The 19,767-nt window shown below is 34.5% G+C and overlaps 1 long non-coding RNA gene across 1 annotated transcript in view; it reads right to left on the reverse strand.

Annotated features, from left to right (window-relative positions):
• LOC116154050 (uncharacterized) overlaps nucleotides 1-19,767 on the reverse strand; it is a 570,723-nt gene that overhangs the window by 233,890 nt on the left and 317,066 nt on the right. The window contains exons 6-9 of the long non-coding RNA XR_004137887.2: nucleotides 15,070-15,235; nucleotides 12,585-12,674; nucleotides 2,890-2,951; nucleotides 1,603-1,724 (exon numbers count right to left, since the gene is read on the reverse strand). This is a non-coding gene — a long non-coding RNA (uncharacterized LOC116154050). The remainder of the gene's footprint in view (nucleotides 1-1,602; nucleotides 1,725-2,889; nucleotides 2,952-12,584; nucleotides 12,675-15,069; nucleotides 15,236-19,767) is intronic.

Consider the following 19,767-nt stretch of genomic DNA (forward strand, 5'->3'; position numbering starts at 1 on the left):
TGGAGTCAGTTACTGTTATTCTATCTTCCCTGTTCCATAACTTCTCCTTTACATTTTTAAAATCTCAATCTCTCTCCATGTTAAATTCATTATTTCATTTACAAACAATGAAGGTAGCTTACAATCATCTTTTTTTATTCTTTAAATTCTCTCTTCAACTATGTACATATTAAAATCTATTATTTCCATTTCCAGGATTTTGAATCAGTCAAGTGTTAAATACATCTTCTCTCGTTTTATGCTTTCAGTTGTTCTTTTTTATAAATATTATCTCTTCTATCATACCTCTGAATTTACAAATCAAATACTTCAGCAATTTTTAGATAATTCTTTCATTTTTAATTTTATATACATAATTTATTTTTACCATTAGTTCATTTGAGAGCAATCTTCCTTGACTTGACTTAAATACTTTGAAGTTTTGCTTTGCAGGCTTATCTTGAGAAGTAATTGTGTCCTCGTTATGGTTGTTGCTGTTGCAGTTTTGATTCCCTCTCTGCACATCCATTATTTTCTATGAGTTTTGGGGTTACCTGGCATTCTCACCCCACTCCCCCATGCAGAAGTAGGTCTCCTACAGTAACTTGGAGTTTCTGACCCATGGTGAGCTCAGCGAAATTTATCTCCTGCCACAGAAGTAAACATAGCTGCCCACAAGGCTTGTCACATTTTTCCTATTTCCACAGGTATTCAACTTCACATGAGCCACACCCGAGGCAATTTTATCAATCACAACGTTCTTTCAGGCTTTTTTGAGAACGCAGTTTCATGCCATGAGCTAGCCCCAGCCCTTTACTTTGCCTGATGTACACATATACACTATCTTCCCAAAGGAGATAAACTCCACCTAATTCCAGACCCAGAGTGTCACCTTGCTTAATGCTTTTTTTATTTTCATTTCTGATTTATGGCGATATCTTTCTTTCGAGCACTGATACATCTTTTTAAATTTAATTTTCAATGCTTAATCTTTTTTGTTGTTGTTGTTGCAAAAACAAATGGAGAGATTCAAACCATAAACTTAACTATGCTGTTCTGAAGAGATGGAAGAGTGAACATTGAAATTAGAGACATAATCAGACTGATGAAAGTAGAGCATCTATAGTTATGATCCAGAAATTTCACTCCAAGATTTACATCCACCAGAAAGGCAAAAATATATTTATTAAAATACATGTACTAAAATATTCATAGACACACTATAATATCTCCAAACTAGAACTATCTAAATGTCTATCAACAGTAGACTAGATAAATAAATCATGGCAGGGTCACACAGTGGGACATTATTCAGTAAAGAAAATGAACAATCTGCAACTAGTCATAACGTCATGAGTGAACTTCACAAGTGAAACAGCAACAGAAAGAAGACAGACCAAAAAAAGCACTTTTTATAGAATTCCACTTAGATCAGTACTAGAATAAACCTATGGGGTTAGAAGTCAGGACAGCAGTTACCTTGTTAGAGGATTAGTGACCGGAAGGGATACTGGCCTTCAGGGATGCTAAAATGTTTCTTGTCCCAGGCACTGGGAGGTGTTTAGTTTGAGAAAATTCATCAAGTTGGACTACATGAGTTTAATTATTAATACTTTCACTCACCATAAATATTTTACTTGCATAAATTTCCTTCTCAACAAAATTCATTTGCCATCGCTGGTTTAGGTATTCAGCAGATAATTCCTGAATTAAGTAATTGCTTGAACATAATTCCAAATCTCATCCTAGAAAAAATAACAACTCTCTTAGATTAAAAAAACTTTTTTAAAAACTTGTGATGGATGTAGGAGAGAGGAATTCTGTCTTAAAAACCAAAAAATAAAACAAAACAAGACACCAGCAGGAAAACTCATTCTTTGAATATATTAGTCCCTACCTATGAGTTTACACTCTCCTTTGGGACATTATACTCTCTCCTCAGGAACCCAATACAGGTGACAATGGGGAAGCAGAACATGGTAGTATGAGAAGAGCTTCATTCATTTTTCTCCCATTATCCTAGGGGCTAAGGAGGGTCAGAAGGAAATGCAGGTCCTCCATGAAGGCTGGCAGTGAATACAAACACTACTGAAGCACTGCGGTGTCCAGAAGCTGTCTCCAACACGGTAGAGTGGGCTCTAGAAAGGTCTGGCTTCTCCTACCTACAGACTAATGCTCTGAAGTGCAAATTAAAACTAAGTCTTAATTTCCAGTATAGAACCTGTCACTCAAAGACACTGCAGATAGCCTTTCAGAAGGCTGAACTCATCTCACGATGAGATAGAAGAATGAATTTCTAAGTAATTTGTGAAGTAAAATGTAAAATATAACTTTAAGGGACCCAGAAGGATTTGCTTTAATAATTTGCCACATGGACTCAGAATGTGTCCTGAAATTCTGCAATACAGTTCTCCAGAATGAGCTTTGCCTTGGCAGGCCCAGAATAATTTCAGTGCAAAGTCACTGATAAAGCTAACGTATATATTTCTTAGAGTTTTGTGCATCACAGATAGGCTTTCCAATTATTTTTTAGTTTCAAATAGATTGGTGAATTTCCCTGTAGCTCATCTGAGTCTAATCATATAATTATGTTCCATTTAATTGAAAATGAGTACCTAAAAATGTTTAGATTTAAAAAAAAAAACAGTAATTCTCAGATGGTAAAAGTTTTCTCAAATATTCCAAAGACTTCCAATGTCATTATCCTCTGGGTCATAGGCCTTGAACCAAAGATTATGCAAAATGTTTAGATGAAGTAAGCAAGATGCAAAGAAAATTTGACTTAACTTACTAAGTCCAGCTCAGTGGTAAGAAGCCTAAAATTTAGTGTCCAATTCCAGCCTTAATAATAAACTAAATAGTACTTCTAAGACTCAATATTTGCAAAATGTAAATAATAATGGTACCTACCTCTGTTGGGTACTAGGTCTCCATTGCAGCAGCCTTCTAGTGGGTCTTCTCTTCTGGAGAGACTGAAATATGAAAACAGTATTTTCCATACTCCCTTAGAGCTAGAGTTCTGCATGCAAAATATGGTCCACCAATTATATACCCAAGCAAATTGGAAAGTGAAGATGAATCAAAGGCCACTTTTTACTGCTTTAGGCTCTGGAAAACAAGGGCATGGATATGCAAATTTTATTTTTCTCTGCATTCATATTTCAGTATGTAGCCCCAACCTATGAAAATCAGGAGGCAGCTGTGGGGTGTCCAATCACTAGCTTCATGTATCTTGATGGGGAAGTTGCTTCATTGGTGGCTTGTTGAAGTGGTTTCCTGACCTGTAGATGGCTGCCATGGCCATGGCATGGCATAGTTTTAACTGGTAGAGACCATGGCAGCCTCTGATTTGAGCAGAAGCAGGAGAGCATCTTTCATGTGTTTTTTGGCCATTTGTGCATCTTTGTTTACAAACTGTCAAGTCTTTTGCCCTTTTGTTTTACTGAGTTTTTGCCTTTTTACTCTTCTTTATTGAGTTATAATTAACACGCACGCTCTTAGGTGTTCAGCTTAATGATTTTTTAACCCAGATATCCATCTGCGTATCCGTCAATCCACTTAAGATACAGAACATCTCCATCATCACAGAAAATTTCCATCTCCTCCCATTCACTAAATCCACACTCCCTCAGAAGCGAGCTCTTTGTGATTTCTAACACATTATATTTCAAGTTTTGATTGTCCTTGGACTTTATAAAAATGTTGTTATGTACACTATACTTTTTTGTACCTGGCTTCTTTCACATGATTAATCCATATTGAAAAGTATCCTTATATGTTTCTGCATGAATCATTAGATTGCTCTTTTTTAAAAAATTTTATTCCAGAGGAGTATCCCTTTGCATAAGTATAGCACAGTAAGTTTATCCATTGTCCTATAAATGGACTTTGGGTTGTTTCACCTCTTGGGCCATTATGAATGAAGCTTCTATAAGTTTCCTTGTACAATTCTTTTGTGGACATATGTTTTCATTTCTCTTGGGTCAATGTCTAGGGGTAAAATTGCAGAGTCACTGGGTAGATTACACTGAATGTTATAAGAAATCACCAATTTTCCAAACCAGTTGAACCATTTTGTACCCTGACCAATTTATGGCAGCTCTATTTCTCCACATAGAGGGAAACACTTAGGGTTATCGGTTTTCCGTTTTACCTATTCTTGTGCTGTGAAATAGTGTATTAGTGTGGTTTTAATTTGTGCTTTCATTTGCTAATTGGCTACTCATACGTATTTTTGTGAAATGGCTGCTCAAGTATTTTACCAGTTTTTAAATTGGGTGCTTAATCTTTTTATTATTGATTTTAGTAGGTCTTTATATAATCTAAAAGTTCTTTTCAGATATATCGACTGAGAATATATTTTTCCTAGCCTTTAGCTTTCTATTGATCTTATAATGTTGTCTTAAGCAGAAATTGTAATGTTTACAGGAACCCATTTTACCAGTGTTTTTTATAGTCAGTTTGTATTTTGGCCAAGTAAACATTTCTCAAAATCTTAAATACATTCTTTATTTTTAAAAAAAATACTTCATCATTCTGGGTTTTATTTTATGCCTGTGATTAACCTCAAATTAATTTTTGTGGACAGAATGAGATTGGGGACAGGCTGCAATTTCTTCACACATTCAAATGACTGTTTAGCACCACTTATTTAAAAATATCTATTTCCCAATGGCCTGCCTTGATGGCTTGTTGAAAGTCAGTTGCTCATTTATGTGGACATCAATTTCTAGACGTCCCATTCTGTTTGTTTAAGCTGTTTGTCTCTCCTCACTATCTTGATTATTGGAGCTTTACAGAAAATATTGAAATCAAGTAGTGAAGGGCCTCCAAGTTCATTCTTTTTCAACATTGTTGTGGCTATTCTAGATTGTTTGATTTTCACATAAATTTTAGAAATAGCTTTCTATGCTTTCGAAAGAGCCTGCTGAAATTTGGTGTGGATTATATTGAATCTCTCAATTCATTTATAGCAGTCTTTATTTCTTCTTACAAATTCATCTCACACTTCCATCTGGCACTATTTACTTTCATCCTAAATAACTTACTTTAGCCATCTTTGTAGTACAGGTCTGCTCCAGACAAATTCTCACAAAATTTGACATTCTTAAATGGCTTTATTCATGTTGAAGGATGTTTCTCCAGAGACAGAATTCTGGGTTGTCAGAATTCTTTGTCTTCCAGCAATTTAAATGTTATCCCATTATTTTGTTTCTGCTGTGTGGTCAGCAGTGTTTTGTTTTATGCTTCCCTATATATAGGCCAGAGATGCTGCTAAACATCTTGTAAGTGCAGGATATTCTCCGGTGACAAATAATTATCTGGCCGCAGATTTCAATAGTGTCAACAGTTAGAAACCCTGTTTTAAACTATATGATATTGTTTCATAACTCTCAGACATTTTGTCTTGTTTTTATTTCACTCTTTTTCTCTTTTATTTCAGTTTCATTATTTTCAATTGAATTCAATTTTACCAGTGTTTTCCTCTTTAATAGTCTGTGCTGTTAAGCCCATCAAATGCATTCTTTAGTTTTGACATTGTATATATATATTTCTTTTTTTCTAGTATTTTACTTTTTTTCTTTTTTTATGGCATCCATGTCTATGCTAAAATCCATCATCTCTCTTCTGGTGTCGGCTACCTTTTTGGCTAGAAACTTTGGCATTTTTATAATAGTTATTTTAAGGTATCTTTCTCATATTTCCAATATCTGGACCATCTCTAGGTCTGCCCTATTGCTGGTTTTATGTCTTGACCTCAGGTCCCATTTTCTTGCTTCTTTGTATGTCTTTAGTTCTTGAGCGTATGACAGGTATTTGGTATAACACACTAACAGAGAATGAAGTAAGTAATATTGCCCTCAGAAATTAGCATGCCTCTTCTCTTAGGCTGCTGGAGTATAGGCTAAGACAATCTGATCAAAAGTGGAAAAGTCAAGTTGAGTTTTGTGGTATATTTAGTTTAATTTATTTCACTACTGGCTTAAATACTTTGAAAGTAAAATGACTCTATTATTTTTATTAATATCTCTGATGTGAACTCTATCAAGATTCTGAATTTGCTTGTTCTTCTTAAATAAGGTGCTAGCTTCCAGAATAGTACTTCAGAACTCCCCCTGCTTTACAGCCTGGCTTTTAGGTTTTTAGATGGCTGAGAACACACTTTGCTTTCCAGTACCACATCCTGCCTCTGGATTTGGGAGGCTTTTCGGCCTTGTTGCCTATTACAATATTGAATAGACATAGTGACAGTGGAGGTAAGTATCTTACTCTCAGTCTTAGAGAGAAAGTGTTCATTATTTCGTCAGTAAGTATGATGTTATCTGTAGGTTTGTTGCAAACACCTTTTATTATAGTAAGAAAGTTTTTTTCTACTCCTAACTTGCTAGGATATTTTGTCATAAAGGAATATTGACTTTTGTCAAATGCATCTGAATTTTATTACAATGACAGTTTATCTGCTTTTTCTACTAATATAAAAAAACAAGACTTTTTAAATTTGTTCTAGTTTACAGAGTAAAAGTCACTTTTTGGTGTAAAGTTCAGTGAGTTTTCACATGTGCATATTATATATTCTTTCTTTCACTTAGAATAATTTTTTAATGACGTATAGTCAGTTTACAATGTTGTGTCATTTTCTGGTGTACAGAATAATATTTCAGTCATACATATACATGTTCACATATTCTTATAACCACAACCAGAGTGAGATACAGAAACACTCCTGTATCCCAAAGAATATCTAATATATTTCATTTGTATTCACAACACTGATCTGTTCTGTCTTCCTATATTACTGTTTTTTCTAAAATGCCAAGTAAATGAAATTATACAGTATAGAACATTTTACTATTGGGATCCTTAATTTAGCGTAATGAATTGGTGATTCATACATGCTGTTGCTGTTGTACATAGCAATAGTTTGTTCTTTTTTGTGTGTTTAGAAGAATTCCATTAGATTCATTTTTTTTGAATAATAAACTAACCTTAAATTCTTGAGATAAAACCGAGTTGGCCATAGTACAAATTTTTTATCTTTTGCTATATATTGCTAGATTCATTTGATATACTTACTTAACAAATGTTTTGTCTGTTTATAAGGTATATTGTTCTATAAATCTCCTTTCTTATAATGGCATTGCTATGTTTTGATATCACTAATATCTTGAGTACATAACAATCAGAGAAATAATCTTTCCTTCCTTTATTTTCTGAAAGAACATGTGCAATACTGTTGCTCTTTCTTCATTAAATATTTGTTAGAGTGTATCAGTGAAGCCAAAATTATTTGTCTGAAATCTTTAAAATACGTATCTAATTATTATAATTGATATATGGCTACCCAGGATTTTTTTTTTTAACTTCTTCTTGATTAGTTTTAGTTTGTGCGATTTTTGAAGATTTAGTTCATACAAGGTGTCAAATTTATATTGGTGTATCATTCTTTATTATCTTTTTAGTATCTGTACAATTTACACTGACATCCTTCTTTCATTCCTAATATGGGAAATTTATTTTGTCTTTATTTTTTGATCAGTCTTCTTAAAGATGATCAATTTTGTTAATCTTTTCAAAGAGCCAATTTTGAATACTTTAATTTTTCCTATTTTTTATTCATTTTCCACCAGGTGGATATTCTCTTACTATTTTTTCTTTGCTTCTCCTTATTTTCTCTGTTTTCTTAAGGTCGTAGCTTGTTTAGAACATTTATTTTAACTTTTTTCTATTCTATCAAAAATAGTTAAAGCTGTAAATTTTCTATAGAGTATCCTGTAGCGATAGCTCATAGATGTTGATATATTCCCTTTTAATTCTCATTCACTTCTCAATATTTCCTATTTTCTCTTTTGATATTGACATTAACCTAAAGGTTGTTTAGAACTGCATTATTTTTTCCCCTCAAACTTTAGAGGAGTTGTATATATTTTGCTTATCAATTTCTAATTTAATTAGATTGTGGCAAGCCATCATATCCTGTATGACTTCAATCTTTTTAAACTAATGAGATTTACTTAATATGGCCCATAAGTGTCATTTGCCTGCACTGATGAGCATTCCTCATTCTGTTGTTGGGTGCAGTTTTCTCTAAATATCAAGTATATCAAGTTGGTTGACATTGTTGTTCATACCTTTTATGCTTTCTGATTTTTTGTCTATTTGTTCTCTCAACTATTGAAAGAGGAGAATTAAACGTTTCCAAACATTATTATAATCTGTCTATTTTTCCCTTTGATTCTGTCTGTTTTTGCTTCAAGTATTTTGAAGCCCTTTTATTAAGTACTTTGACATTCTGCCTTGCTGATAAGATAATCCTTTTATCATTATGAAATACTTGTTTACTCTTAACAATACTCTCTGTACTGAAGTCTACCCTGTCTAATATTAATATATATATCAGCTTTTTCATGTTTACTCTTAGCGTAATATGTAATTTGTCATCCAGCGACTTTCAACCCACCTTGTCCTTATGTTTAATGTACATCTCCTGTCGATGGTATATAGCTTGACTATGCTTTTATTATCCTGGTAATCTCTGTCTTCTAATTGCAGTACTTTTTTTTTTTTTTAATTTTAATTGAAAATAGGTATGTATATGGTTGAACTTATGTTTAACATTTTGCTATTTATCTTATATTTATGCCATATGAGTTTAACTCTTTCTTTCCTTTCCTTTCCTTTTTTGGGTTATTCAAATTATAGCTAATATTCCATTTATTTCTTCTCTTTGATTTATAGCTGTAGTTATTAATATGCACTGAGATAAGGAAATACAAATATGGAACAGTAAAATGTGAGGATGAGCCTTGCATTGGATTTGAATTAGAGGTATCAGTATGAACTAATTATTGCTTAAAAATATATAATTCTTTCCTTGAAGGGCTTATAAGAAAAGTCACCCAAAGCAATTGGTACATATAATGCCCAGATGTTGGTTTTCAAATGTCACTTCCAACTAAAAGATATGAGGTTTGGCACTGAGATAGTAAAAGGTGAGCCTGAAACATTTTGTTGCATCAGAAATCAAAGGTATGTTCATACAGTAAAAAGAACACATTAAAAGGATACAGGAGATTACCTGAAAGGACTTTCCCTGGTGAAATTTAGGACAAATTAACCATTAAAAAATAATAATCATAATGGCTTATAACATATTGACAAAAAAATGAATCAGTACAACTAGAGAGATACTTTTTAAGAAAATCAAGAGACTATGTATGAGGGAGAGATCTTCCTTACAGAATAAAAGAAATGGAAAAATGTTACCATTTTGCAATTAACACCATAATAAATAATTAAGTTCTTATGAACAAATATTAAAAGCAGAATTTAAAAAAGAAAAATACACTCACATTTGGAGATTTCAATACCCATATTTCATTAATTGATAGAACAAGTAGAAAAAAGTCAGTAAAGAGATAAAAGGTCTGAACAACACTATCAATTAACTTGACTAATTGCAAATTATAGAACACAATAACAAATAAACAATACACATCTATTTCAACTGCACAAGAAACATTCACAAAGATACCATATGCTCCACCAGAAGGTGAGTCATCATTAATTATGAAATAATGATATTAAATTATACTCATTTGCAATAAGATATGCAAAAAATCCTCAAATATTTGCATATTAAATAAACACTTCTAAATAACATGTGGATCAAAGAACAAATTACAATAGAAATCAGAAAATATTTTGAACTCAATGATAATGAAACTACAACATATCTAAATTTGTGGAGAGCAGCAAACATAGTGAGTAGAGGGAAACATATAACTTTAAATGCTTAAATGTTTATATTATCAAAGAAAGGTGTAAATAGAACTGAGCTCCCACTCTAAGAAACTGAAAACAAAACTGCAACTGAAAAACTTATGCCCAAAAAATGCAGAAGGGAGAAATAATAAAGATATGAACAGAAATAAAATAGAAATAGGTATTAAATATTTCCAACTGACAATCCTCTTCTATTTAGCTGGAATTTTAATTTTCTTATTCATTCATTTGTTCACACAGCCTACATTTATTTTGCAACCACTCTGAGCTTGGCTCTGAGTGAGATGCTGCAGAAAAACAATAATTACAGTTCCTTCTCTTGTTGTACGTAGGACAATAATTATTTAAATAACTAAATGTTTCCTTTTGATCAGTTCTATATGAGAACTTCAGGATTCAGTGAGATAGTAACAGGAGGACTGCAGCATCTCAGATGGATCACAGATTACACAGAAATAAAAGAGCAAATACATCACCCAAAATTCTCGGTTGAATTCATCTAGTACTGCTCAAAGGTTATAGAATTTTAACTGAAACGAAGCAACCACATACTTAGAGAAGGAGCAGCAGCAACAGAGTTTCTTGAGACCTGCTCTATTTCTTGTTCCCTCCACTGAAGTCCTTTGTGCATTACCCTGGACACAAATATTCTGGTCCTGTTTCTTTGGAGCACATGGTAAGATCGTGCTTCTGGGGAAAATGCAAAGTGTGTAATCCAGCATGTGCTCTTCCACCCTACCATGAAGATCCTGGAAGTTAAGATGAAGCCTCTGTCAGCCTTTAGCCCCAACAGAGAAGATGTGTAGCAGAGAGTGAGCTAACTCACAGGGCACATGTGGCATAGGCAAGAAATAAATCTCTGCTGTCTTCTGTTAGTGAAATGATGGGAAGCTACATTAAGCAACATAACCTAACCTATCTTGACTAATACAGATTTACATCAGCGGACTACATTAACCTGCCAGAGAAAGTGGACATTCAGCAGCTGTGTGACCCCACACCATTTCTCTGCCTCAAATTATCCAGAATTCCTTAAGGCTCATTTTTACATAGAGGCTTAATCCGGTCTGCTCTGGTCAGGGGCAGTGGCAGAGGAGATCATTAAGGCTCCCCCGAGGAAGTGAACACCATTCTAATGTATTAGGAAATCTACCTATTTGACCACGAAAAGAACAGTTTCCCTTTACACCTATGCACACTCCCCTATATGGCAAAAGTTTAATAAATAGCTGTTAGTGTTTTATTAGATCATCTGTACTTTTACTAAATTAACTCATAGGAGATAATTAAGGTAAGCAGAAGTACTTTTTTTCAAAGAACCAAAAGTTTTAAGTAACAGAATACTAAACAGTAGTCAATGGGCTTAAGTAATTAATCACATCAATAATTAGAGAGGCTTGGTGAGGTGAAACTAACGACCGAATTTCAGGATCTATTATATCAAAATGGAGTAGAACTCTCGCTTATGTGGTGCTACTCCGGTATCAGTGAAATAATTTAACTTTCTAATGACCTTTTCATTTAGGTTTGATTAATTCCTTACCATGGCATTAGCTCATGCAGTGAGCCTTAATGCCATGATAGATTTTATAATTACCTAGCAGAATCAAGGCCTATAAACACTCAAAATTGCAGGAGAAAATGTCATCACCTGCAAGTGCTTTGGCATTGAAAGACAGATATGTAGAGCAAAATTATCTATTATCCATATAGCAATTTAATACCTAAGTATCAGAAAGCATTAAAATCACTTACATTCTCCAATAACTTTAAATTATCCAAGGTTATTAATAACAATACTCTCAGGCAAACGACTTTACTGCTTTTCAAAACAAAAAATTATTTGTTTTTCTTTCTTTTCACTTATGCATTGGTTTTAACTTTTGGCTGCTTCCCCAGAATCTGCTGTTCACATGCTACCCTCAGGGATGGCTCTAGGCTGATAAAAACTTGGGCATACAGAGTTGCCAAACACTTTAAGAAACCATCAGTCTATTACTGGAAAAAATTAACAGTGCTTAAACAAAAAGATGTTGGAGATTTGTAAAGAAGCCCAGAGCAGGGAAATATCTAGCAATTTATACCAGAAATTGTTTCCAAGAGAAAATGAAATGTGCATTTTCAGGTAGTGTATGGAAAAGTTCATTTTTCAAGGAGACCGAGTCAGACTCAAAATAATAAAGCTCTGTAAGCAAAATGCTCTCTCAAATATCTACCTCTTAAGTAAATAATTATGTATTACTTTAGCACCTTAAGTTTACAAATTATTTTCACATTTGATCCTCACGATGATTCTGAGGATGAAAGAAGAGATAGTATCATCCACCTTTCATGGAAGAGGATACTGAGGCCAGAATTTAGAGGAAGTGACTTAATTGAGGTTATTATCTAGTAAATGTCAGTGTCAGAGTGGTGTCAATACAAAAACCCAGGCCTGGCCAGGACATACCTGAGACCTCACCCCATATGATTTCCACTGCGCAGACACAACAGATATGATTAACCTCAAGAGCGTAAGTAATAGTAAAATGTAAAAACATAATTTGGAAGCGATTAAGTTTTGAGTGCTTATTATCTTTGTTTTTAATATTTTATTTATGTGGAGATTTATATAATTTAATAGTTAATAATGGATGTTTTTAACCACTGACTTTGAAGAATCCTTGAAAATTGACTACATTCTGTTGCAGCTGTGTGTCACCGGTTCTGTTTCCAAACTCTTCTGAGTCTCATTTTCCATTCTTGCCAAGTATGGATAATACCTACTTCAAGGAATCGTTACAGAATTAAATAAGAGAATAAGAGAAATTTTCGATACTTACCAGTAATATGCTGACAAATATTAAACCACAGGCTCTCTGAAGGAAAAAAATATGCATGTGTCTATGTACATAAGTTTACTCCAAGTCTTACTGAAATAAAGAATGTTAGCACACAATTAACAAATAATAACAAAACACACAATACTTACTATTGTAAAGTCTACATAAGCAATTGATTCTAACAATGCTTCTGCTGATATCTTTCAAACTTTTGTATTAGTAGCCAAATTATGGCTACAATTCAACCAGGATTTGGCAAATGGAGTTGGATTCCAATCTGCCATCTTTTTCTCCAATAAATGTAACATCAGTAAATCTGACCTGTGACATGCATGCTGGTTGATGTTTTTGTTTACTCTGACAAGCTAGGAGGAAAGTGGAACAACCGAGATGTGTGTCAGAACCTCATTTGCTCATCAGTGATGTGAATCGCATCTTTGCTGAATCAGATAATAGTTTTCAAATGATAAATGAATGTTTCCTTAATTGTATACTGTTCATAATGTAACTGCACAACACCCTTTCCATTTTAATTTGCATTATTAACATTTCTGAAGATTAGACAATCAACAAAACAATAAATCAATACTATGGCTGATTTTAGCCACTAATATGATGTCACTGAATGCAGAGCTGAGAAAGGACACGTAGTAGCACATTGTTAGACGGGATTTCCACCACACAGACCCAATAGATATGAATAACCTAAGAGCATAAATGATACTAAAATGTAGAAAAATAATTTATAAGTGATTGAGCTTTGAGTGTTTATTATTTTTTGATATTTTATTTAAGCATAGGTTTATACAATTTAACTTTTAATAATGGGTGTTTTTAACAACTGACTTTGAAAAATTCTTGAAAATTGAACAATGGGCTCTCTCAGGTGAGCAGCTGGCTACAGCATAACACTAGACCCTATTACATATTATGCTCAGTGAGTATTTATTTTCTTCCTTTTTTTCCTGATTTATCTTGTTAACTTTCCGCCTATTTTCCTTACAGCAAGTTAAGGCTCCATCCAGTCCAATTCAGCATTTCTGCCCTTGGTATCTAGGAGATTTGGGGAGGTACCATGATAGCTGCTCTTAATTAAGTCAACTTCCCAAAACTTCCAAACATGTCTAAATTCCCTTAACAATCATTATGCACCTAACATAAATTTAGCTGTTAATTTTTTTAATCTATTTTTATAATCTGCCTGTTTTAAGGGGAATAACAAAAACCACAAGAATAAAGTTTACTTTTTAAAATTCTAAAGGACTCCTTTTTGTTCTCTATAGAGCCAAACTATAGGAAGCAGCAAAATCTATTAATATCCTTTCTCTATCCAGGATGCTGACTCTAATCAAGGGGACACCCTATCCTGGGAAGCCAGTGATGACCAAGCCAGCAAGAAAAGTCTGAGTGTTAGCAGAGACTCAAAGCTCCCTCAAGAGACTGTGTCCACTGAGTAGCAAGGTTTCCTCTACATAAGAAACTTAAGAGACTCTGAGTGATTTTCAGGACCTCATTTTTAGTCCCACTTCCTCTCACATGCTCTTCCCCAGAGGCTGATGGAACGTCACTTAGTTCCTGTTACCTGATGCCACAGAGGCTCTGGAGTGCATGGTCCAGTATATGAGGTTTATTCGTCCTGACTGTCCTGATTACCCTACAGTCTGCAGGAATATGCTCTGAGTAAAAATGGGACCATTTTTACCCACTAATCACATTACAGTTCTGATAGGTTAAACATTTGCCTAGTATTACTTTTCATTTTTTCTTTCATTCTCTTCTAAGTCTTTTGGGTTTTGTTTTTGGTTTTGGCATATAAAGTGTTATACAAGCATCTTCCTGTCTCATCTTATACAAAGTCCTCTTCTTGTTTCCTTTATCTCGAAATCAATATAGCATTCAAGTATTTGTTCAGGAGCTGCAGGTTTCATAATCCCACCATAAAAAGCAGCTTCTCCCAGACTCAGGGAAATGAGATGAAGCTCACCTTCTTTCCATTGACACTCATTTTCAGCCGCTACTGATGGAGATTTTCGGGTAGATTAAAAACAATTTGATACAAACTGCCCATCCATCCTCATGGGGCTAATTGTTAGATTCAGTCTGTATCATAAAAAGTCTCTCTACTACGTGCCAGTGTCAGCCCTTTTGCTTAGAACTTTTATAATTTTATACTTGTCACAACCTCTAGTGTCATCTGGGAAACTGGTATAAATAACGCATCCCTATTTAGCTAATGAAATACTTGGGAGGACCAATTTTAAAAGGTATGCTAAAATGTTTTGTAAATGGAAAGGCACAATGGAAAGAACAAAACATGCTATTATGATTTTATTTACAACACTTGAGCTCTAGTGTAATCACGTACAGTTTTCCAGAGATAGACACACTGAGGTTTTGACGATAAATCTTATTTTCCTAAGGAGTCTGGATAAGATACCAGAATGTACCAGGAATACTAACATCTAATGGTGATCCAGGCACTCACTTTGACAAGCTCCTGAAGGAGAGGCACATGGACCAAGGAAGCAAAGTGGGCAAGGCAGTCCGCTTACTCTTACCACATGGGCTGTCTCTCCACACCCCAACGTGGGCTGGACTTCAGGAGGCAGTCTTTTTGCCACAAAGTAGAAAATTTGCTTCTGAAAATGGACCTGGTATAATTGCAGAGAATTGAACCATCACTGTACACAGTCAGTGGACACAATTTGCAGTGACTTATTCTGGCCATTACTCTAGTAATGCTGTCTGGTGCTTCTGAGAACCCTCAATGCAGGTACCACAAACACCATCTACCGAGACATTCATCTAAATCATCATGCTAGAATGTGATTTTGAAACATGAAGAATCTGTGTTTAAAAGGCAACTGAAGAAAAATCATTCTGGAACAGGAATGGGAAAGAAATTTTTTCTTCGAAGTAGTTTTTTGCGGGAAGAATAGTTTAAAAATTTCTCTTAAATTTTTTCTCCTTAATATTCTCTAGTTCTCAGATCAACTCAGCCTGTGTCTTTAAAGAGAAAAATGCCAAAATGGGGAGAAGGGATGCTTAACGTCCAGATGAGCACCAATTTCCTAAACCAAGTGCTGCCTTTCTGTCTGTCTGAGCAGGTGTTCTGGCAGCCTCATCTTTGGAAGTCATAAAGCCCAGTAAAGAGACACATGATAAAAGATTTAAGTCTCTCTTATTAACACATAACTGTTAGCAAGTAATGGCAAATTAGGAAACATTAACAATAGATGATCCTTAACTACAAATGTCTTGACAGGTGTGAGTGTGAACTTTTTATTCTTACATGTGTCCAGGGTTTAAAATGCGCTTTTAAGGTTACAATAAAACCTGGGGTATTTTTGTCTTTGCAGTTTCAATATCAATTCTATTCTCATCTGCAGTCTCATTCTTAGGTCTTTAAAATAAGAGCACTTGGGGAAAAGTAAACCACAGAGAAGGGCAATCTCGCTACGCAGTAAGCAACAAAGATTAAAAAAAGATGGGTAATCCAAGTGGAAAAGCATCATTGTAAGAAATGCTCAAAGAGGATTTCTTTCAGTCATAAACAGATCATATTCATGGGGATTTGCACCAACATAAGCACTTTTAAAAGATTGTATATAATCTTTTCTTGGAATTGACATTTAGAATCAAGTTCTCTACTCCCAACTCTTAGGCCTCCAAAGATACAAAAAGTGGCCACATTTTCTACCAACACCAGGAAACTTATTTCTTATTAGAGTATTTGTCTATTGAGACAGACAGTATTTATGACTGATAGAAGCAGAGTAAAGTAGCTCCCTAACCTCGGTCTTTGAAATTTTGATTTCAATTCAATCCAATCAACTAGAGCAGAAATTGACCAGCAATACAGCACCAAAATTTTATTCCATATAATATTTATAATATGTTACAGTGATATTTATCTCTTGTTTTCTTTCAAATGTACCCAGAGATATGAAATATGTATAGGGCCTAGCCCTACATGCTACGCAAATAAACACACAATCATTAACCCTTTACAGAACACATAGAATACTGTCCTCACAGCACGCAGGACACAGCAGTGGTCTCCTGGCATTTGTGACTTTATATCCCATGTTGTTAACTTACTGGAAGCAAGAATTGTGTTTATTGTTTGTTTGTTTGTTTTTGGTGGGAGAGGTAATTAGGTTTATCTATTTTTAGAGGAAGTACTGGGGTTTGAACCCAGGACCTTGTGAATGCTGAGCATGTGCTCTACTGAATGAGCTATACCTTCCCCCTTAGAGAATTGTGTTTAATTCAAATGTATAACATTGAGACAACAGAATTATTAGCAAGTCCTAGGTGCCTAATAGATATATGATGACTGAGTGAAAAAAGTTATCGTAAAGAGATGAGGAATATCTTTGGACCTGTGAAATGAGATGTTACCCACAAGAGGATAATTTTGCCAACAACAACAAAAAAATTAGTAACGGTAGTTGATAGTTGGGGAACATGTACCAGATGGAAAACAACTATTATCTTAAAAGATTGTGCTGTAAACTGTGGATGTGTTCTAGAGGGTGGGCATATGTGAAGGTGCAGAGTCTGCTTAGAGCAGATAATCCACCCCTGGGTCCAATAAACTCAGAGTATAGAATCAAATCATCTAGTTAAAATGAACTGATAAAAACTTACGACATTAGGTAAGTTTTCTTTGGTGTTGAGAAGAACTTGTTCTCAAAATGTAAGTTAAAAAGTCAAGAGGTTTAGTGAAACTTCTCTGAAGCAAAAATAAAATACTTTGAACACTGATCATTGGGAGTATCTGTATTAAATAAATGACAGATTAAAGCACTTTAAACTCTCCTCAATGACAAAGTCTGATCTAGCAACCTTGGGAGTTACCTTGTCTTCAACAGTGCAAGTTTGGGGTTGTTTTGGGGTGGGGGAAACAAAGAAAGAAAATTTAAAAGAAAAACAAACCGCAACCCTCTAGTGATCCATGTGTTAGTACATAAGAATTTTTGAGGGATGGAAGTCCCAGCAGGGGAAACAAGCAGTTCAACCTCTCACAAGGAAAGAGGTGAGACACCCCCGTTTCGCACTGCCTTAAGCCTTACAAAGAACTGTTCTCTACCCACATTAGAGCACTTATTGGTACATTTCAGCAGCAGTCTCAGTACCTGGGAACAAACAGCAGACCATTATTTCACTCCTCTGAACAGAACCTAACAATTTTAACAGCAGGAGTTCAAGTGTTTTATCAACAGCATGCTACTATCTACTCTGAAAATAAGAAAGAAAAGAAAAAAAAAGAAAACTTCAAAAACAAAACCCCTTAAGGAATGTGGTATGAATGTTTAGTGAACTATGTGTTTGGAATAGAAAATTGTCACAGCATGCAAGAAGATGGCAGTCATTCAGAATGGCAGCAAAATTATCTTTGTGCCTTTCTGAGCTTCCAAATATGCCCTATACTTTATTCTACCTCCTGGGTAAGGTATCAGAATACGTTGTTTGGAAAACAACTGCTTCACTTGGTTTGCCTAGTCTGAACCTTGTTGACTTCACCATTGGTCATCATCCAGGAGAATCATAATGACTCACCTCTCAATGTCACCAAACCACAAACCCTAGTAAATTGTCACAGATCAACAGATTGACCTTTTGTTCAGTGTAAACCTTAATATCACTGCTGAATTCAGATAGGATTCCTGCATAAGTTTCTTCACTTCAGAAAAAAACTCAGAGTGCACACAGCCATCCCAGGTTTTACAAAGAGTTGGAATGGAATAACAAAATATAAAGAACAAGCTTGGAAATTCTGTTTAAGACCCAACTTAGTGCTTAGTACAAGGAAATCTTAGGTATTGCAACAACTGTAAATACCGTAGGGTTTTCAGTGAACTTACGATGCAGTATTAAAATTTGCTTTGGCCACTCAATCTAAGTTAATACTTTTATTTCATCACATAAATTGATTTATTATTTTGTAAGTGTTTCTGCTTTCAATAAAGGCACCAGAATGCAAAATATTAGGGGTATTAGTTAAGACCCAGCTCCTCACTTTTAGGAACTCATTGTCTATGTGAAAGCCAAGATCTTGGTATTAAATATATTATGAAGGTACATGACATATCAAGCAATGCAAGAATTATCAGTAGAAAGAACAAAGTCAAGATCCAGATGAATGGTTAAGTGAATAAATGCCACAAGTTCATAGTTAAGAAAACACTGTGATGAGGTGGAATAAGAAATGGATCTGGAAAGATAGTTAATATTTAGATGGATAGAGGTGAAAGAAGAAGACATTTTCAATGGGGGGGGTGGTAAATGAAAATAAACCTAGTTTGTTTGGGGACATGGAGGTGACAAAACTGATTACAGCTGGTGATATGTAAAGATGTTCTTAGAATTAACATTTGAGAAGTAAATTGGATTTAGATTGCAAAGTGACTTGGATTTTATTTGAAGGTATAAATCTTAATATTATTAAGCTACATCCCACCTTGGTCTGAAATAGTTTACAAAGATGCAGCTAACCAAGGAAAATAATTTATACTTCAGGAAAAAAATGAGTCAAAATAAAAATTAAGATTTAAAATAGTGAGGTATACCTAGGAAAGAAGTTAATTTTTTTAAGAAGCATGCTATAACAAGTTATACATTTGTTAAAAGCAATAGGCAAGATTAAGTTTTCCCACACAAAAAGGGAAAATCAGGTAAAAGACTTAGTATTATAAGGCACAAATAAACCAATGCTCAGGAAAATCACAACTAAGACCAAAGACTTCGAAAAGAAGTCAGTGAATATACGATAAATAACACCCAGAACAGCACAGCATAAAAGCTGATAGAACAAGATAGAACAATTTGCCAGAAATTCCCTTAACATAGGTCAATGATAGATGTTAAGGCATGGTGGGATTCTGTTTTTGAGGGATGAAACTGTCCAGATATGTTTTGCATTGATTGCTCGACTTAATGCAAGAATATGAGGTCAAAAGTCATGAGAGCCTTTGAAACAGGACACCTACATATTTAAAGTCAGCCATCTGCAATGAGACTTCCTCCAGACTTCTTGGTCGCAAAAATACAGGACCTTTGGAATAGTTTTATACATCAGCATGTGGGCATTGCCCTCACAATTTCTTTTTTGATGCTAGCTCTGTAAAAGATACAATTCATTCACAAAGAAAAGTATGTTCCTCTTCCGTAAGTTGCC

The sequence above is a fragment of the Camelus dromedarius genome, chromosome 7 (genome assembly GCF_036321535.1).
Source record: "Camelus dromedarius isolate mCamDro1 chromosome 7, mCamDro1.pat, whole genome shotgun sequence".
Lineage (NCBI taxonomy): Eukaryota > Metazoa > Chordata > Mammalia > Artiodactyla > Camelidae > Camelus > Camelus dromedarius.